The following is a 22,757-nucleotide window of genomic DNA, read 5'->3' on the forward strand; positions in this document are numbered from 1 at the left end:
TCAAGAATTATATGTGATTTAGAATTGTTACGACACTTGGAAGTAAGTATTTCAGTAGATTCGATTACAGCCTCTTTATTTTGACATTTCCATCCAAAAGTAGGTGGGAAAAGGAAATAGGCCATTCCATTGTCTGTAAAAAGTCATTTTGAACTAAATCCTCAATAATGTCAGATAAACAGCATTATTTACAGACTATAAATGAGGATGGTTGTAATATTAGAACATGGCAAAGTAGCCTTAAAAATCATAAAGAATATTAAGAACCATACCATGTGATCAAGTTACATAAGAAACAGAATTTTTTTGCAATGTATGACGGGTTTTAAATCCTTGAACAGTTCTAGTTTTTAGCTCGACTTTTCTATGAAAAGGGGAGCTATCCTACTCGCCCCGGCGTCGGCGTTGGCGTCACACCTTGGTTAAGTTTTTCGTACCACCCCACTTTATTTCAGAAGTATTACAAGTATGGCTTTGAAACTTACCATACTTGTTCACCATCATAACCTCCATCTACAGACAAGAGTACATAACTCTGTCAAGGTTTTTGACAGAATTATGGCCCTTTTTTGACTTAGAAAGTGTATTGAGCTTGGTTAAGTTTTTTGTACCACCTCACTTTGTTTCAAAACCATTGGAGGTATTGCTTTGAAACTGACCATACTTGTTTACCATCACGACCTTCATCAACAGACAAGAGGACATAACTCTGTCAAGGTTTTTGACAGAATTATGCCCCTTTTTGACTTAGAAAATACATTGAATATGGGTAAAATCCACTTATTGCCTTAACCCTTTGAGATATTGCTTTGAAACTTTTAATGCTATTTCACATCATTACCCCCATCTGTACGCAAGAGAAGGTAACTCTGTCAAGGATTTGTTTTAAAAATTAAGGCCTTTTATCGACTTAGAATCTTGGTTAAGTTTTTTGTACCACCTCACTTTATTTCAAAACCATTGGAGGTATTGCTTTGAAACTGACCATACTTGTTTACCATCACGACCTTCATCAACAGACAAGAGGACATAACTCTGTCAAGGTTTTTGACAGAATTATGCCCCTTTTTGACTTAGAAAATACATTGAATATGGGTAAAATCCACTTATTGCCTTAACCCTTTGAGATATTGCTTTGAAACTTTTAATGCTATTTCACATCATTACCCCCATCTGTACGCAAGAGAAGGTAACTCTGTCAAGGATTTGTTTTAAAAATTAAGGCCTTTTATCGACTTAGAATCTTGGTTAAGTTTTTAGTACCAGTCCACTTTTTGACTGAACTGTTTGAGATATTAATTTGAAAGTTGGAATACTTGTTTACAATCATGATTCCCAAACATGTCCAGGAGAAGGTAATTCTGTCAAAGATTTTATTTGAATTATGGCCCTTAACTGTCAATGTTTTGTATTATAGGCAAGCACTAAAAAACTTAAAAAATCTAAAAAAATTCATTCCTATCCACTTGTTCACTCTCAAAGTGAGTTTAATACTATTAAATTTATTTAAGGCTCAACTCAGTTTTTTTTTCTTTCTTACCAGCCCTCTTTTGACTTAAACATTTCAAACTTTGCTGCAGTGTTCAAGGGTATCACACAATTCAGTAAAATAATTCTTCACTAAATATCTTAATGCTCATGGCCATTGTTCACTTTAAAAATACAGAGATTCTTGTATTGCCTTTTACTGCAAAAACTTTTTTTATTGGCAAGCAATAAAAAAGTCGAGCGCGCTGTCTTACGGACAGCTCTTGTTTTATGCCCCCGCCATGTAATGGCCGGGGCATATAGTGTTACCCTGTTCCGTCATTCCGTCCTTCCGTCCTTCCGTCATTCTGTCATTCCGTTATCATCAGTTTCCGTTCATTATCTTAAGAACGGTTGGACATATTCAACTCAAATTTGACATATGGATATGTCATGAGAAAATACAGGTCAAGTTCGAATTTGGTCATGGTTCGATGATTTTTGGCAGAGTTATGCCCCTTTTACTTTGAAAATAATATGAAATTTCAGTTTCCGTTCATTATCTTAAGAACGGTTGGACACATTCAATTCAAACTTGACATATGGATATGTCATGAGAAAATACAGGTCAAGTTCGAATTTGGTTATGGTTCCATGATTTTTGGCAGAGTTATGCCCCTTTTACTTTGAAAATAATATGAAATTTTCAGTTTCCGTTCATTATCTCCCCAACGGTTCAACACAATCAACTCAAACTTGACATATTGATATGTCATGAAAAAATACAGGTCAAGTTTGAATTTGGTCATGGTTCGATGATTTTTGGTAGAGTTATGCCCCTTTTACTTTGAAAATAATATGAAATTTTCAGTTTCCGTTCATTATCTCCCTCAAGGTACAACACATTCAACTCAAACATGACATATGGATGCATCAAAGGAATGCGCAGGTCAAGTTCAAATTTGGTCATGGTTCAATGATTTTTGGCAGAGTTATGCCCCTTTCACTTTGAAAGTAATATGAAATTTTCAGTTTCCATTTATTATCTCCCCAACGGTACAACACATTCAACTCAAATTTGACATATGGATATGTTTTTGGAATGCGCAGGTCAAGTTCAAATTTGGTCATGGTTCAATGATTTTTGGCAGAGTAATGCCCCTTTCACTTTGAAAATAATATGAAATTTACAGTTTCTGTTCATTATCTACCCAACAGTGTCACATATTCAACTTTAATTTGACATATGGATATGTCAAAGGAATGGGCAGGTCAAGTTGGAATTTGGTCATGGTTTGATGATTTTTGGTAGAGTTATGTCTCTTTCACTTTGAAAATAATATAGATACATCTTAGAAATAAGCAGTTTAAGTTTGAATTTGGTCATGGTTCAATGATTTTAGACAAACTTATCTTTCCTGAATGTTGGAAAAATTTTGAACTTTCAGTTTCACCACTCATTCTTTTAGCCATTATTTTGGCTACAAATATGCAATATGCTATTTCTAAAAGGTTAAGACTGAATAATTTCAGTGCCTTGAACATTGTATGGAAATGGTTTGTGTTAACATTGAAAAGTTTTAAGGGCTTTGAACTTAAAATGAAAAAAATAATTAATGCACCATCTGAAATTTTGGCTGCATGCGGGGGCATCCGTGGCATGATGACACATTTCTAGTTTTCAATATGATTCCATTCTAAGAATATAATTATGAAGAATAGCAAGAAAGAAAGAAGCAAGTTTTAATTATGATAATACATTGATGCTTCTACCCCAGCTTGTAGAATATAATTAAAAGACTTCACAGCCAACATTCCAGATGAAAATGTACTGGGAGTCTATATTGTCCAGTTTTATTTTAGAAATGACATGTTTTAAGATGATAATTAATTATATTGAACAGTTTAACAACAAAAATATTTTCTAAATTGTTCATAGAATTGTTTCTGAAGTTGTTCCAAAAACAAATGTAAATATTCTTAACTTTTCTTAAATCGTTGTTACTGAAATGTTCATTTGTCACTTTCAAGACAATTTAATAATTGAAGAACTTTGAGAGTTCTGAGAAAGTTCAAGAACTGTTATTAAAAAGTATGTTCATGAACAGTCTTAAGCACAAATCTAAATGAGCACATCTTAAATTGTCCATTATGTTCTTGAACAGTTCAGTTCATTAATGCTGTTCGTCAGCCACTTCTGTTAACTTCTGAACAAAATATTAATGGCTTAAAAATAATGTATTTAGGAGCCTAAATTTGTTGTTTGACATTTGTTTTATGACCTTAACAAAGTCTATAAAATAAATGTTACAATCATATTAACACACACCCACTTCTCTATAAAAAAAAAACTTTTTCGTTTAAGGTAGTATTTGGCATTCTGTTGTTTCCAACAGGTTTGACTAATGATTGGACTAACTGACAGTTTTGTTTTAGTTATTTCATGGATCTGCCATGTACACCTGTGTGCCAATAAGTGAAACTGACAAAAACACTGATCTTAATCTGTAAATGTTGTGGTAATTTTGTTTTACATGGTGTTTTTTTTCTAGATAATAGAACATATTTAAGCATGTATAAATAATAATAGGAATTTTTCATGTATGAAAAAAAAAGAAAAAAAAGGAAATTTAGCTTTTCTTTTAAATCAAAAAGTAATTATGTTCTGGTGATTTAAAAAAAACACAATAAGTTGCAATATTATGGTATATTATGATGTAATAGATATAAAAAAAAAACATCATAATTTAAAATCAAGGTTTGATAATGTACAGTCATGTAATTAAGTGAAATTTTAAACAGATTTTTTTTTCTTTCTAGTGACTTTTTACATAAAGTTTGACCTTCTCTTTTATGTTGTTATGGTAATGGAGTTGTTATGGAAATAGAGTTATAGACAAATGTAGATCTGTATAGTAAGTGGTTGTTTTAGCAAACAATTTACATAATTTTGATTGAACATTGAATTTCACCGACAAAGATGTAGGACGTAAAAGATATTCTGATGGAACAAAATTACAGATTTCCGAGGTATTTATCTGTTTTATTTCTATATCTTGACATTTTAAAATGATATATTGTGGCTTTAGTTTGTATGTTTGTTTTGAAAATTGTTTGAAACAGTTTGATGGGAAATTATATCAAAAACAGTTTGACCTTTCTAAAGAGGGAAGAATAAAAGCTTTACTTTGAAATGGCTCAACTTTGAAAAGAACTTTTCTGTTGTTTTTTTTTTCCCTAAAAATCTGGACCTTGGAAGCCATTAAAGAGATGTTGGCATATATTTTGTCCAATTTTTAATCTGTATTCATCAATGATGAACTTTCTACATGTTACATTGTTTTTCAGCAAATTTACTGAAATATCATAGCGAATTATATATCTTGATATTTTCATTGTGAAATATGATTTTATTGTAGCTGAATTATATTACAATCTGGAGGCAAAGCATATAATCGTTAAAGGTAATATAATTTCTGCAGAAATACACTCCTTTGTTTGTAAATAAATATATATATTTGCTGTGTCTAGCAGAAAATAAGTAACAGTATGTTGAAACTGCTGATAAAACATGACTAATGGAAAACTGACATTTCTCCCTGCTTAACATTTACCTATTATTATATTAGTGTCAAGGCTGACATTTGCCCCCAGATCTATTTTGGAATGACGGACATTTGTCAGTCAACAGTATAGAGCAGTCTGGCAAACTAGTTATTTGAGTTTTTGTGCCCCCACGTTAGTGGCGGGCATTTAGATTTACCCTTGTCCGTCCGTCCTTCCGTCCGTCCTTCCGAGCAGACGAGAGCTACATTATGAGGTTTAGGTTTATGTACAGGCACTCTGTATGGGGTTCATTCTGTAGAGACATGTATTATGTGGTTAAAAATGCTCTTATGGGGTTAAAAAAATTTGCTCTTGTGGGGTTAAGAGATCAAAGGAATAACCCCACAAACACGTCTGCTAAGTACGTCCGTCCGTCCGTCCGTTCACTTTTGTGTCGCACGTAACTCAAAAAGTAATTGACATAGAGTCATGAAACTTTACAGGAATGTTGATCAGCATGTGTAATTGTGCACCTGGGTATTTTCGTCTGGATATTTTTAGTATTTTCAGAGTTATTGCCCTTGACTTAGTAAAATTTTGCAATTTTCAACTTGTGTCGCATGTAACTCAAAAAGTATTTGACCTAGATTCATGAAACTTTACAGGAATGTTGATCAGCATGTGTAGTTGTGCACCTGGGTATTTTCGTCTGGATATTTTTAGTATTTTCAGAGTTATTGCCCTTGACTTAGTAAAATTTTGCAATTTTCAACTTGTGTCGCATGTAACTCAAAAAGTGTTTGACCTAGAGTCATGAAACTTTACAGGAATGTTGATCAGCATGTGCAATTGTGCATCAGATATTTTTGCCTGGATTTATTTAGTATTTTTAGAGTTATTGCCCTTCACTTAGAAAATTTTTGCAATTTTCAACTTGTGTCGCAAGTTACTCAAAAAGGATTTGACATAGTCATTAATTAAACCTTATGGGCAGGTTGCTCAGCATATTTAGAATTGCACCTTGGGTTCGCTTGTGGATTTATCCAGTATTTGTAGAGTTATTTCCCTTGACTTAGTAAAAAGATTGACAGAACAGTGGCGCGGTTGGGGCACCCGTGTCCTATGGACACATTTCTAGTTATTATTTTGATTTATGCAAATCTGCACAAGCTCATTGGGTGGGTCTAATTGGTATGTTAGTCCTCCAGATTCTGGGAATACAGAATTACTTAATTGTAAAGAGGCAGTTTTTATAATAGTCCTTAAAGAACAGCATTCAATACTGAGAAGTAGTTTCATGGTGGGTAGTTTGTTTACTGATAAAGAAAACTCCATTTCAAACCAAAAACCCAGATGTAGATGTATTTTTAGTTGATTTACTCACAAAAACAACCAAACACAATTATTAGTTTACTTCCAGTGTGTTGTAAGTGTTTCCAGTTACCTTCAAGCATGTTTCCAGCTCTTACATGAAACTGGCATGATGCAAGTTCAGTCTGTTGATGTCTTCTCTGAAATCGGTGAAGCAATTGAATAATATTTATTATAATGTGTTATATTCACCCTTGAAATGGGTAAAACATTTCATCTGAAGTGAGCCATTATTATGACCATCTTGATCCTCTTTCCAAAATGTCTTACTTAATTTCCATGAGTATACATCCATAAAATTCTATAAACCTGCAGCATTTTAAAGATGGCTAAAATAACTATAATTAAAATCTATACTGTTATAAATACTAATTAAGCATGGAATTCACATGTTATAGTCTCTGAAAACAATGCATTTGTCTGATTTACAGCTGTTATTTCAGAATTTACAGACATGTAATATTCGCAACTAATTGCTGAAAACTAATTCTTTACTTAGCAGATGGTAATTTTCAACATTTATTTACAATCTTTTATATTAGATTCTGTAGAGGTTTTTGCCTGTTTTTAGTTAATATGTTTGTATCATATATTGTATGTTGATTGTTTGTGAAGAAGTAATTTCGGTTGATGAAGTAATTAGAATTTTGTGTTTGACATTTGACATACATAGAAAAGAAAAATTTAAAGATTTTAAAGTCATTAAGTACAAGCTCTCTTGAAATATTTTGATTGAAACACAAGGTCAAGGTTACACAGAGGGGTCAAAGTTCAGATAAAGAAATTAAGTCATCATTTATTGAGGAATTGAAACACAAGGTCAAGGTTACACAGAGGGGTCAAAGTTCAGATAAAGAAATTAAGTCATCATTTATTGAGGAATTGAAACACAAATGGTCAGTACTTGACTACTGGTGTGAAACATGTAATTTCGGTTAATATATGCAAGGTCAGGGTCACTAAAGATGATAAAATATAAAGATTTTGTCCAGAGCATAACTCCTACACACAGGAGGGATTCTAATGAAACTTCATAGAAATGTTCACCACTATGAGAAGCAGTGTCATGCGCTTAATACAGGTCTCTAGGTCAAAGGTCAAGGTCACGGTCACACTTGGATGTCATTGAAAAAGGCTTGTCTGGAGCAAAACTTCTACATGCATTAAGGGATTTCAATATAACTTGGTACAAATGTTCACCATTGTGAGGCTAAGTGTCGAGTGTAAAATTTAGGTGACTACTGCCAAGGTCAAGGGTACACAAAGGTAAGATAAAAAAATGAAACTGTGTATTTGGACCATTTAGTCAACATTTATTGAGGGATTGAAACACAAATGATAATTATCATGACTACGGGTGTGAAAACATGTAATTTAGGTTAATATATGCAAGGTCAAGGTCATTAAAGATGATAAAATATAGAGATTTTGTCCAAAGCATATCTCCTACAGGCATTAAGGGATTCTAATGAAACTTCATAGAAATGTTCACAACTCTAAGAAGCAGTGTTATGTGTATGAACCAGGTCCCTAGGTCAAAGGTCAAGGTCACACTTAGATGTCATTGACAAATGCTTTTTCGGAGCTAAACTTCTACATGCATAGAGGGTTTCATTATAACTTGGCACAAATGTTCACTATAGGTAAACTAAGTATTGCGCTCTTGCTTCCAAAGTCAAGGTCATATAGAGAGGTCAAAGTTTGTGAATGGGGACCATTTAGTCATCATTTATTGATGGATTGTAACACAAATGATAACTATATCATGACTACAAGTGTAACACATGTAATTAAGGTTAATATTTGCAAGGTCAAGGTCACTAAAGATGATGGAATATCCAAATATTGTCCGCATATTGCCCATAGCGTATCTCCTATATGTATATCTATCATGCCCACATATCTGTCAAAAGCTTTTTTGAAGGGCATATTTTGCAACAATTTTGCCCATGTTTATGAATTTAAAGGTGCAAAGGGTAAATTTATTTATAAAACATAAATAATTCATTAGCCTGCTGGAACCATATGTGATTAACCTTTGCCACCAGTATAGAACCTTACCAACATGCACATGACCTGGCTCTATACTGTTTGTAACTCAGTTTTTGTAATTGATATTTAAATCACTTCAACTTCTTTGGAATGGAATGCTCCAAGTCAAAGTATGGCTAATCCATTACACTAATACAGGGGATTATAAAGTTGGTTTAATTGGGGGTATTGTAGAAATCAATTTAATCGTCATTTTTGCATTTTCTCTCAATCTTTTTGATGGGTTGTCTGTTAATTTCTGTAATTGCTGATATATTTATAGTTTGATATATCAACTGGGTGACGGTCTGATTTTCCAAGAAGCTGACTTCAGTATAGATTTTTTCTGTGACATTTAATGTAGTTATACATAGGGCTGCAGAATGATTTGACAACATAGGTGGTTACTGCTTCATTGGGTAACGTTAGAAGGTGATTGGAAATTATCTTTATTGATTGCAAGAAAACTTACTATTTCTGGTGCCAATCCAATTAGCTGCTATGACAATTTACGTCTGGACTTAATGTTGATCAAAAAAGGGAATGGAAGCATCAAAGCCATTATAATATTGAATGTCACAAATCTGACCAATTTACTGAATATGTTACTAAATATGTAGTAATGTATATTGCAGTGATTGCACAGTGGTAAAATGCCCTTTTGGTATATAAAATATTGCAGTTTTGACACTCTGTCACAATGATTCCAAAGACCTTTATAAAAGTTGTACTTGTAATTAAATGTTATTTTCTTTATTGACACAACAATTAACTTAATTGACACAATTTACTGCAGAAGCAGGTGTCTGTGGAAGGCATTAGAACAAGGCTCAAGAGCTGGATATTCCCTAATCTGTTGGTAGAGTTGTATTCTTTATCTAACATATAACGCCAGTAAGGTTTAATGGTATAGAAACACAAATTTACGAATTTTATAGTTGATCAATATCACCTAAAGATCACACAACAGTCAGCGTACATGAAACAAAGAGGAACAACTCTTACAGGTACCATTGGCCTAGTGGTTAAGGCTTCCGCCTTCGGATCGGGAGGTCAAAGGTTCGAGCCCCCCTGGGAGCGTTAATTGAAGTATGAATGTTTCTCGTGGGACTCGTTCCGAAGTGGCCGCTTCATGAGCTGAGAGGTAGTTAAAAAGAATGGTTACCGATTTCTATCTGCCTGGCGCCTGGCATAGTGGTAGGAGTTGGGAGGTACATGGTATGCAAGACTTGGTATGCAAGCAAAAGGTGTCTCATAAGTCAGAAATGGCTGGCCCTTTCAGTAGGGGTGACACTATAATAAACAAGACCTATATTGACTGTTAGGTGTAATGGTTTACAAACACACAAATTTACGAATTTTATAGTTTATTAATATCACCTAAAGATTCGACAACAGCCAGCGTACATGAAACAAAGAGGAACAACTCTTCCACAATTTTACTGTGTATTAAATAGTCTGTATAAAGCAGTGCCATTAGGTACAATGACAAACCATACCTAACTATACGATTGGTAACAAAAAAGGGAAAACATATTGTGCTTTTTAATTAATTATTTCTTATGGTTGTGTATTAATTTACAACTTTATTCATAATGGCGCAATGACATCATGTTAACATGCAACTAATTAATTAAGGTGACAGAATTGCTCAAAGCATGCAACTATTCTTTTACACATGTTAGGTTAAGTTGACATTTTCAAGCACCTGTGCAAACACTAGAAAATCAGTCTGATACACAAATACTGTCATCATGCAATGAAAATGAAAACTATTGTTTTATTAAATAAAAAATCAGTATTTTCTCTTAATTTTCAGTGATGATGAAATGAGTTCTTAAATAAAGTAAAAACTGAAATGTATGCTGTTGCAATTTAAATACCGTAATTCAGTTGTTGAAACTCAAAAGGATTTACAAATGCTTGTTTCAAAGACGTTCAGAATAATTCAAGTTGTTAAATATGCAAATGGTGTGGTTTAAATTAGTAGTTTTCTTGTCTTTTTATCTGTAATTATAAGATGTAAATCCCTGAGAGTTTGAATTTTATATTGAGGTTAACCCTAAAGATATTGATTGAATACAATATACTGGATTATAAAGTTTTTCAAGTACCAGTGAAAAAACACCCGGTCTGCATTCCAGTGGCAAAAGTCCCAGTGGATTACCACATAGCTTTACACAAGTTCCAGTGAAATAATTACACTTCATTCCAGTGGCAAAAGTCCCAGCAGGTGGCCACATAGCTTTACACAAGTTCCAGTGAAATAATTACACTACATTCCAGTGGCAAAAGTCCCAGCAGGTGGCCACATAGCTTTACACAAGTACCAGTGAAAGAATTACACTTCATTCCAGTGGCAAAAGTCCCAGCAGGTGGCCACATAGCATTACCCAAGTACCAGTGAAAAGAATTACACTTCATTCCAGTGGCAAAAGTCCCAGCAGGTGGCCACATAGCATTACCCAAGTACCAGTGAAAGAATTACACTTCATTCCAGTGGCAAAAAGTCCAGCAGGTGGCCACATAGCATTACCCAAGTACCAGTGAAAGAATTACACTTCATTCCAGTGGCAAAAGTCCCAGCAGGTGGCCACATAGCATTACCCAAGTACCAGTGAAAGAATTACACTTCATTCCAGTGGCAAAAGTCCAGCAGGTGGCCACATAGCATTACCCAAGTACCAGTGAAAGAATTACACTTCATTCCAGTGGCAAAAGTCCAGCAGGTGGCCACATAGCTTTACACAAGTACCAGTGAAAGAATTACACTTCATTCCAGTGGCAAAAGTCCCAGCAGGTGGCCACATAGCATTACCCAAGTACCAGTGAAAGAATTACACTTCATTCCAGTGGCAAAAGTCCCAGCAGGTGGCCACATAGCATTACCAAGTACCAGTGAAAGAATTACACTCATTCCAGTGGCAAAAGTCCCAGCAGGTGGCCACATAGCATTACCCAAGTACCAGTGAAAGAATTACACTTCATTCCAGTGGCAAAAGTCCAGCAGGTGGCCACATAGCTTTACACAAGTACCAGTGAAAGAATTACACTTCATTCCAGTGGCAAAAGTCCCAGCAGGTGGCCACATAGCATTACCCAAGTACCAGTGAAAGAATTACACTTCATTCCAGTGGCAAAAGTCCCAGCAGGTGGCCACATAGCATTACCCAAGTACCAGTGAAAGAATTACACTTCATTCCAGTGGCAAAAGTCCCAGCAGGTGCCACATAGCATTACCCAAGTACCAGTGAAAAGAATTACACTTCATTCCAGTGGCAAAAGTCCCAGCAGGTGGCCACATAGCATTACCCAAGTACCAGTGAAAGAATTACACTTCATTCCAGTGGCAAAAGTCCCAGCAGGTGGCCACATAGCATTACCCAAGTACCAGTGAAAGAATTACACTTCATTCCAGTGGCAAAAGTCCAGCAGGTGGCCACATAGCATTACCCAAGTACCAGTGAAAGAATTACACTTCATTCCAGTGGCAAAAGTCCCAGCAGGTGGCCACATAGCATTACCCAAGTACCAGTGAAAGAATTACACTTCATTCCAGTGGCAAAAGTCCCAGCAGGTGGCCACATAGCATTACCCAAGTACCAGTGAAAGAATTACACTACATTCCAGTGGCAAAAGTCCCAGCAGTGGCCACATAGCTTTACACAAGTACCAGTGAAAGAATTACACTTCATTCCAGTGGCAAAAGTCCCAGCAGGTGGCCACATAGCATTACCCAAGTACCAGTGAAAGAATTACACTTCATTCCAGTGGCAAAAGTCCCAGCAGGTGGCCACATAGCATTACCCAAATACCAGTGAAATAAAACTGCATTCCAGTGGCAAAAATCCCAGTGGAATCGCCTTGATACTAGTGGAATACCACTGCATAATCCTCTGATATTTAAGGAAATACCTGATTTCACAGGAATGCCATGACCTTTTTTTGTTAAATAAAATCATATGAATACACATATATAATCTCAAATGTTCATTTTGAAAAATAAAGCAAGAGAAGGCAAATTTCTATGTTTTTTAAAAAAAATCAGCCTTAAACAGTTACGAGAAGAACAGAGTTAACACATTGAGGCTGACTGTAGTCATTAAAATTATGATGATCAAGTGCCTTGACAACTTATTAGCAGAAATATGTGCATGTGAACAACATATGTGTCAGAAGGAAAAATGACGGGAATTGAATAGGTCATTCAAAAACAAGTTAACTTATATGCTGTAAGTACTGCACGCTATGATTGAAATGAATGATAAGTTCTATTTTTTGCTTGTTCCACTTTAAAGGCATTGAAGTAGCTTTCAGTAATGTTTTCCCTGTTGATAAATTACCTTTAGTTATCAGTTGACAAACTATAAATCTTTTAGTAATATCTTCCCAGTTGACAAGTTACCCTTAGTTGTAATCATTAATGCTGCCAAGATGACAAACTATAAAGCTTTCATGCAGTAATGTCTTCCCAGTTGACAAGTTACCTTAAGTTACAGTAATGCCTGCCAAGATGACAAACTAATGCTGCCAAGATGACAAACTATAAAGCTTTCATGCAGTAATGTCTTCCCAGTTGACAAGTTACCTTAAGTTACAGTAATGCCTGCCAAGATGACAAACTAATGCTGCCAAGATGACAAACTATAAAGCTTTCATGCAGTAATGTCTTCCCAGTTGACAAGTTACCTTAAGTTACAGTAATGCCTGCCAAGATGACAAACTATAAAGTTATTAGAAATGTGTCCCCAGTTGACAAGTTACCCTTAGTTATCACCAATGCTTTCAAAGCTGACAAACAATAAAGCTTTCAGTAATGTTTTCCCAGTTGACAAATTACCTTTAGGTATCAGCGGGCAAACTATGAAGGTTTCAGTAATGTCTTTACAGTTGACAAGATACCTTTAGTTATCAATAATGCCTTCAAAGCTGACAAACTATTAAGTTATCAGAAATATGTCCCCAGTTGACAAATTTACAAAGTGATAGGTTATGCCTTGCCAGCTGACAAATTACAGGTCATGCAAATATCATTAGGTTAACAGTTATATATGCTGCACTAGTTAACAGTAATGCATTTTTAACAGACAAATCACCTTAGATGATCAATAGTTAAAAGAAGACAATGATAAAAGTGTTTGACAGATTGTAGTACCTGATGATCAATATAAAGCATGTGAAATTTCTGCCTTTATCTTGTCTGACATGAGACAATGCTTGTTTTATCTATAGAGGAGACTTGACAAGAAGAAGCTATTGTACTTTTAATACTGTAGGACAGAACTATGCTAATCAATACTGGATTGATTCAAATTGAATTCATTGTACGCACTTAACTTTCCCTACTGTCTCTTGATTTCTAAACGGAAATGTTTTAAGATAATTTGAATGTAAAAAAAAACAATCTGGGATTTTCATGCAATTTTATTTTCCTTGCTTATTTTTCTGGAATTCTAGGCTTTTAGTTGATAATTGTCATTGCAGGTTTAAACTAGCTTTCCAGCAAATTGTCCGTTCAGGTTTACTAGCATTCCAGCAAATTGTCAGTACATGTTTTCTGGCAAATTGTCAGTACATGTTTATTGGCATTCCACCAAATTGTTACTACAGGTTTTGTCAGTACAGCTAGGTTTACTGGGATTCTAGCAAATTGTCAGTACAGGATTACTGGCATCCCAGCAAATTGTCAGTACAGGTAGGTTTCTGGCGTTCTGGCAATTGTCAGTACAGGTAATGTGGCATTTTGACAAATTGTCAATTTGATGCCAGCTTCTTGAATTTCAGCAATTAAGTGTATATTTCAATAAGCCTTAATGATGTTATATTAAATTGTTTGTTTGTTGGTTCATGTACTCTCATGGTTGGCTGAAATAACAAAGGGGAGAATATTAAAATTAGTATTTCCATCTCTTTGTGAATGTGTATTGAATTTTTGAACAGAATCTTTTAAATTACTTTGAATTCTTTCATCCAGCTACTTTACAGAACCTTACATCAGTGGATCTAATGAGGTTGCCCACTTGTGCTTCAAATAATGCACAGAGGGGCACCTTAGGTCTTCGCTGAGAATTTGCCATATAACTGTTTAAGTGTCAGAGTGACTTACCGGTAAAACCCAACAGAAACAAACAAACAAAAAGCATGAGAAATTATTATAAAACTTTGTTTAAACTGCTTTACTGTTCATGTGTGACAGATGGACTGCACACTTTGGTTAAATATGATTTCAATATTGTGACAAACCTAAAAGAACATTATGCCTCAGAAACAAATAAATTTTTACTTTAGAAATGGCAAACATGAATTTCATAATGTTAAAATTATGATTTTAGAGAAAGTGAGATGCTTTTAACTTGAAGTGAGTAGCCATAAAAGTGAAATGATTTGTCAAAAAAGTAGCAAAATGTAAACAAATTAGTATTTTGTCGTCCATACAAAATACTTGTTAAATATAACTGTACTTGCCAAAAAGCAACAGATGCCTCTTAAAGTGCAAAATCCGAAAACAAACAAATGAATTCTCAATCAAATATGTATTCAAATTATTTTTAAAAAGATGAATATTATGACAACAAATAACAGGAAAATGTGAGATAAACAGATTAAATGAGAGTCAGTGTGACAAGAATCTATAATTACAGAGACAATAAAGTGATCATTTCAGCTTTGATTAAAACAACTTCAAACAGTTGATATTAATATTTCTGTTGATTTTTCTATCCAACTCAATATGTGCAATCAACTTCTCTAATGCTTTGAAATTGAATATCTCCATTGTCGGTTAAGCGAAATATGAAAATGGTGAACCCCCTTTAGGCGTTGGTCAGGTTGCATGTTTCAAGCTTTAAGAGTTTATTCAATATAATGACAGTTTATGTTTTTAGTCAAAATTGTCCCCACCCCATGTGGTTAATTGATTTTCCTTATATGTGCACATCTTTTGGAACTGTTGTTTTCCGTTAGCAATATTTACATGCACTATTTCAGATACAAATATTAACTTTGTGATATCAGTTTAAGATTTAGATTTTAGATCTGCTTTTGTAGTTTACAATATTACTTGTTCCTTGTCATGGAGAGTTTTTATATTCAGGTGAGCGCTGTTAGGGCCATCATGGCCCTCTTGTTTTTTGTTTTGTTATATTTTATCATTGTCTTTTTTATGTTTTAACATGAATCATATCATCTGATTACAAACAAAGCCTTTGATTAAAGTAAAATCTTCCAATTATTTCAGTGAAAAGACAAACTTTTTATTTCTCTTCTCAGAAATTCAAGATTTATCGTTAATTAGATAGCTTTTAGATGTAATCTGTAGTAATAGAAATTGATCAATGTAAAAAAGGGCCTTTTATCATTCTGCCATCAGAAATGAAACAGTTTAGAGAAAGCTTGATATACCCTTTAATATTAATCATAGCAGACTTAATTATGCCCCCCTCCCTTAAAATTGCTTTGCACTTGTCTGCCGGTCGATCAGTAGGCCAAATGGTTTCCGAACGCTTAGGCCTAGGAAATTCAAACTTGGTATGAGGATTTTTCATGACCAGTTTATGACCCTTATAAATTTTGGGGTCAAAGGTCAAGGTCACATTGACCTTGTAGGTAAAAACGGTTTCCGATCAATAACTTGACAACCTAACTTTGTAGGTGCATTGGTCTTGGCAAGTAGATAATCCCTATTGATTTTAGGGTCAAGGGGTTAGAGGTCAAGGTCATATTGACCTTGTAGGTAAAAACGGTTTCCAATCAATAACTTGACAAGCCATGGACCATGGTTGTCAAACTGCATAGATGCATTGGTCTTGGCCAGTAGATGATCCCTATTGATTTTGGGGTCAAGTGGTTTCAGGTCAAGGTCACATTGACCTTGTGTGTAAAAATGGTTTCTGATAAATAACTTGAACAGCCCATGGGCTGTTGGCCCTCAAACGTGCTGGTGCATTGGTCTGGTCGATTTTGGGGTCAAAGGGTCAAAGGTCCAGGTCATATTGACCTTGTAGATAAAAACAATATGCGATCAATAACTTGACAACCCATGGGTCCTTGGCCCTCAAACTGCTTAGGCACATTGGTCTTGGCCAGTAGATGACCCCTACTGATTTTGGGGTCAAGTGGTTAAAGGTCAAGGTCACAATGATGTTTTGTTTCCATGAACATTTTACAAAAATCTGGTGGTTTGGTTCACATTTGATGCAATATCATTTATATTTTGTATTGTATGTTCTAACAACTGGTAACGGAACAATTTCATATCATATGATCTTACAAGTAAGTTGTAATAAGACAACTTTTCACATTTTATGTGGTCTTACAAGTAGTAATAAGATAATTTGCATTTCATATTGTATGGTCTTACATAATAATGTGACAATTTCACTTCATATTGTTTGGTCTTACAAGTAAGTGATTATTACACAACTTCACATTCTTACAAGTAAGTCAAAAAACAATTCAAAATTTCATATTGTTTGGTCTTGCAAGTATGTAGTAATAGGACAGCTTAACATTTTATATTGTATGGTTTACAAGCAGTTATAAGACAGCTTAACATTTTAAGATGTATGATTTTACAAGCAATAATAAGACAACTTAACATTTTATATTGTATGGTTTTACAAGTGATAATAAGATAGCTTTACCTTTCATATTGTAAGGTCATAAGTGGATATATAGCAACACTTGTAAAGTTATACATATACTTAATGGCTAGGAAGTAGATCCTCTCTTTTAATTATGTCCATAGTCAAGTATTTCCAGTCTAACGTGGATAATGTAGAGAATATTTAAGTGCATTGTTGTGGATAAATAAATTTTGCTTTTGTCAAAACAATAAATTGAGAGTAATACTATAAAGCCAAACAACAATCAAACTGGATGTTAGAATTTATTCTTGTTTATAATGGATAGTTAGTGCTATAAACTATTGGAGACTATTTGGAGAGTATATGTAATAGAGTACTTGCTAAATGAACAAAGTTAATATTTGAAGTTTGGAGGTTTGATAATGATTGAAATAAAGCTTTTGTTGTGTACATGTAAACTTAGTGTGTTCAATATTACTTTTTGAAATTTTTAATATTCTACCATACCCTGATGTGAATTAAATGCTTGAATTTTTAATGATAATCACCAGTTTTTTTCTTGTTTATTTGTGGAAACGCTTTGACTACAATATGAATTTTTCAAAATATAAAGTAAAATAAACATTGTTGGTGAAACCAGGCAAATAAAACGGGTCATTGGAATTTGTGTAAAAGTATGATCCATAAAAAATGGAAAACAAATCTTGTATATTTTTGTATATTTTGAAGGTTTTTGTTCTGTCATTTTTTTTTTTTTTTATTTTTTTTTTAGGTCTCTAGTTCTCCGTCATAAATAACATAAAAATATGAAATATGTGTTGTATTATTGCCATCTTCTATAATGCCTGTTTTCCATAGAAAATAAATAAACTGAATATCAATGTGTGAGAAGTAAACGAGGTGCGAGACACTGGAATACGAACAATTGATTATCTCTCATTGAAAGACAAATCACCGTCCTTCCGAATATTTTAAGTCGGAAATATTTCCATTCCTTAAATGGTTTGTGTGCTACAGAATAAAAAACTGATAAAATTCTTCTCTATGTATAGTATTTTCTGCATAGTTTTGTTGTGTAAATGTGACATTATTAACTTTAAAAGTTTGTAAACTTTGCTTTAATTTTAATTCCATGTTCCAAGTGTACTAATGTGGCTATATTCAGATTCGAAATTATATGATGAGGTCAGTTCGTACATAGGTATGTCATCTCCTTTTCTGATCAATAATTTAAAAAGTAATAAGCAATGGTTTATGTAAATTTTTTAAGGACATTATTGATGATAAATATCCAGATTAATATGTCAAAAGTCAAGGTCATCGTGACCTTGATGACTTTGAGCTTGTCTGGCCAATATAACTAGAGAATATATTTGCCTTTTGTCATAACTTAAGATTTGGTATGGAGGTTTGGTTATTACAAGGAGATGACTGACCCCTATTGGTTTTGAGGTCAATGTGTCGCCATGCCCTTGATCATCAAAAGACCATCCAACCAGTATTGTGAGAACACTCTTCAGGCCTATGGTCTTAGGGTTTTGATTTGAGGTTGTTCATAACTAGTAGGTGAACCCAAATAAGTTGATTTTTAGGTCAATCAGTCAAAGGTCACAGTTCCCTTTTTCACCAAAAGCTTGTCCAGCCAACAACCAGAGAATGTTTTGTCCTTCAGCTCTAAGAGTTGAGGAGGGGATTGGTCATTACTAGAAGGTGACCGATAATTGATTTTGATGTCAGTGGATCTAATGTTATTGTGGCATCAACCACTAAAAGATTTTCCAACCATTAACTACTAATCAAAACACTTTTGCCTATAGTTGTGTAGGTTGGTCGTGACTAGTAGATGACCCCTATTGCTTTTAAGGTTGTTAGGTCAAAGGTCAAGGTCATAGTGGCACTGTGTGTAAAATCTCTTGATTACAAGTTAGGCTTAGTTTTTAAAACTTTATAGTATGGTCATTTTCTATGGCCAGTAGATGCTATCTTAATTTTGAGGTCATTGGGTCATCAAAGATCAACATTGACACTTTGTATCAAGTAGATAAATAAAGTAAAGTTTATGAAACTTTGTTGGGACATTGCCTATGGCCTGTGGGAGATCCTTGTTGATTTTGAGCTTATGAGGTCAAGGTCACAGTGATGCAGGAACATGGGACACTTGTCTTAGCAAGGGCAAGACAAGTAAGATTCCATTTTTTCCCCGACAGTTTGTTATAATCTATTTCCAATGTAATCAGGAATAATATACATTTAGCATTAAGTTCTGGATAGGGTATCTGTAAAACTATTAAAAATTGTCTAAAGTAATGATTTAAATAAATATATGCGATTTAAACAATATACTTTCTGCTTAATTGAAGGATAGATTAAAAAAGTATTTTCAATAATTAGAGAATGGAAAATACAATAGTTTTATTGGTACTGTTTGTTACAGTGAAAGGAAACAGGCATTATTTAAGATTTCTATCTGTCAGCTCTCTGTTTGTAACAGTTCACAGTGTGACTGACTGAGTAAGATGATTTTACAATATCCTGTAGCATTATTCATTTAAGGACATTAAATAATCTCTTGTAGCAGAATAAAACAAAAGAGGTTGATACTCTGTTCTAGATGAACATGACAATATAAAATGTAACAATGATTGGTAGGGAGTTTATAAAGTTAGATGTTTACTGTTGTTGCCAGTGATTGATTATCTGTCATCTAGAGACTAATTGTCCGATGCTAAAAGAGAGCAGCTACTAAACCAATCATTTTTTTGTCTTATTAACTTAAACACCTAAAAGACATTTCATGTTTTAAATAACCAAGAGATTATTTGGGAGTGATTTAATGCGTTTTTAACATTAAGCTGAAGGATACTAGAATAAAATCAGTGCTGTGATTGATTGGTACTTTGTAATAAGTGGTTTATAAACAGTTGTTGGCAGAATTAACTTTGGAATTAACAGTGATTTTCGTTAATTAATAAATAAGCACTTTGGTAACATGGCATCAGAAGCAGAAAAAAGTGAAGTATGTTTAAGCAACAATGGTATGGATGGAAAAGAAGAAAATACAGCATATAAAATGTAAGAATTTATTTTGGTTTTCTTTTTAATTTCTTTGTTATAAAGTAATTTTTCTGGCAATTGCTTTTTATCTGGTAACATCAATTCTCTGAATTAACATTGTTATGCAGGCAAGCAGTAAACATATGTTCACTGGACCCTCATATTTAGCATTCATGGGTTGACTGCAAGCCTGTGTAAGTCCATAATTTCATATTAGTTACTGCAGCTTTGTAGTCAAACCTAGTTTTGCAGTCAACCCTCGAATTATGTTGCCAACAATTCTTACTTGTCCTTCACATTCAGCAGTAATAACAAGCAATCATTTATTGTCTTTCAAATTAACCAATTGTTTCCAACAAATATTACTTGTCTTTCAAATTAAATAAATGATGATCTCAATTAGTACTTGTCCTTCAAATTGACAATTACAACTTGTTCTTAACATTTAGCAATTGTTACCCATAGTATTTAATTTTGTTTTACATTAGACAGTTGTTCATCACGATATTTACTTGTCCTTTGTATTAAGCTTTTGTTTCCTGCCCTTCACCTTAAACAATTGTTTTCCACAATATTACATGCCCTTCACCTTAAGCAATTGTTTCCCACAATGTTACATGCCCTTCACCCCCACAAACCGCCTCCGTGGTCGAGGGGTTAAAGTTGATGACTTCTAATCCAGTTACCTCTCTGGCGTGGGTTTGATCCCCGGGAGATGCTTTGGTAGTTTAGCACGGAGGAAGGTAGTCTAGTACTGGTGTAACTCTCCAGGAATTATGGTTAGGAAACTACCCGCCTATATGACTGAAATACTGTTGGGAAAAGGCGTAAAATGAAACAAACAAACAAATCACCCCCACAATATTACTTGCCCTTCACCTTAAACAATTGTTTCCAACAATATTGCTTACCCTTCACCTTAAACAATTGTTTCCCACAATATTACTTGCCCTTCACCTTAAGCAATTGTTTCCCACAATATTACTTGCCCTTTACCTTAAACAATTGTTTCCCACAATATCACTTACCCTTTACCTTAAACAATTGTTTCCCTCACCCCACAACATTACTTGCCCTTCACCCCACAATATTACTTGCCCTTCACCTTAAGCTATTGTTTTTGCTCTTCACATAAAGCAATTGTTTTCATTTTACATGTGATGCTCAATGTTTTTATTATTTGCTTCTCACATTAAAACATGTTGCAGATTATAGAAATGCTTGGCCCTGGTAATTATGTCTCTACTGCTTGATCATTAAGCCAATCAGATAAGTTTATCCAACTGTAAAGTTAATATGGTCCTCATAATTATGATAATCCATATCATTCTTTGCTACCATATGGTGTAACACCTTTTATCTGATTTTTTTTACTAATATAATAAATTAATACAATACTTGTTATAAACTTTAGAACTTCTATTCCAAGGGCTAAAGTGTTATTACCATTTAATATTTGTCACTGATTATTCAGAGATTTTGGGGTTTGTGTCAATGACTTCATGATAAGGGTCATGGCATATTTGCAGGCAAGATTCAAGAAGGACTTGCATGATGTTACAGACTTAGATAGGGTTGCTGAAGAAGAACAGATTTTTTTTGTTTAAAAAAAGATAAACTAGCTTTTAAAGTTCTTCCTTTTTCATTTTGGGTCAAGGTTCATTTTGTTGATCTTACAAGTAACATTAAAAGTTACACTTGACAGCTTAACTTGAATGTGAGGAAACTGGTCCTCAATCCTTTAATGTTTGTCAAGTACTTACTATTATATATGGGTGTATTTGTTATATGATGTATAAAACACTTGTTTAAAACAATATGGTGCCAAGTTTTACAGTTTTGATTGTTACAATTTGAATGTTTGAATTATTTTTTGGAGGTTTTTTTTTAGTAGTTGTTTGTTTGGAAAGGAAATAGGGATAAAATCTTATATTTCATATTTTGAAGTATTCAGTTTACTCATTTGAATAACTTGTGTTGTTGTTGTTGTTAACTTGGAGAGGCAACAGGTTGATATTGTTGTAAAAATTGATAGTTTACCATTCTTTGAATGTGGCGGTTTGCCATGAAATGCTTCATATTTGTCAAAACATGTTGAGTTTCATTTCTAGTTCTCTTGCTGATATTGTTGATTGTGTTTTAGAGTGATTTTCTTTCTGTTGTTGTTCTCTTATTTTAGAGTGTATGTTAATGACTCTACATTTAATTAGTTGTGTTTACATTGCTTCTTCTTCCAACTACTCAAACTATAGGTAAATGAACTAAGATTTAATCTGAAAAGCCTGAAAATAATACAAATAACATTGCAACAAATTTAGCTGAACATAAATAGGAATCTAAACAAAACAGTAATTTATATAATACTGAAATAAAAAAATTCACATGAGCATGATTTTGAAGTTTATTACTTTTAATAAATATATCTTTTTGTCTTGAAAGGATTGGAGAAAAGGATTGGAGAAAAGTAATAACAGTGAGGGAATATTTAAATATTCTATCCTCGTCTGACAGCTGAACATCATTAGGACACTTAAGTAATGATATAGCAGTAAACCAATTTTATTATGATTCATATAGAAGTTGTGTTAACATGACAATATAAATATAAAGTATAACATTGATTGGTAGGGAGTTTATAAAGTTAGATCTGTACTGTTGTTGCCAGTGATTGATTATCTGTCATCTAGAGACTAATTGTCCGAT

The 22,757-nt window shown here is 33.8% G+C and overlaps 1 protein-coding gene and 1 long non-coding RNA gene across 3 annotated transcripts in view; both read left to right on the forward strand.

Annotated features, from left to right (window-relative positions):
- LOC132737636 (uncharacterized) overlaps nucleotides 1-22,757 on the forward strand; it is a 151,478-nt gene that overhangs the window by 101,088 nt on the left and 27,633 nt on the right. The window lies entirely within an intron of this gene.
- LOC132737633 (uncharacterized) lies at nucleotides 345-3,160 on the forward strand. The gene is made up of 2 exons (XR_009626757.1): nucleotides 345-2,775; nucleotides 2,871-3,160. It is a non-coding gene; the product is annotated as an uncharacterized LOC132737633 (long non-coding RNA).

Source organism: Ruditapes philippinarum, unplaced genomic scaffold (assembly GCF_026571515.1).
Source record: "Ruditapes philippinarum isolate M1 unplaced genomic scaffold, ASM2657151v2 ctg2063_1_1_1_1, whole genome shotgun sequence".
Taxonomy (NCBI): domain Eukaryota; kingdom Metazoa; phylum Mollusca; class Bivalvia; order Venerida; family Veneridae; genus Ruditapes; species Ruditapes philippinarum.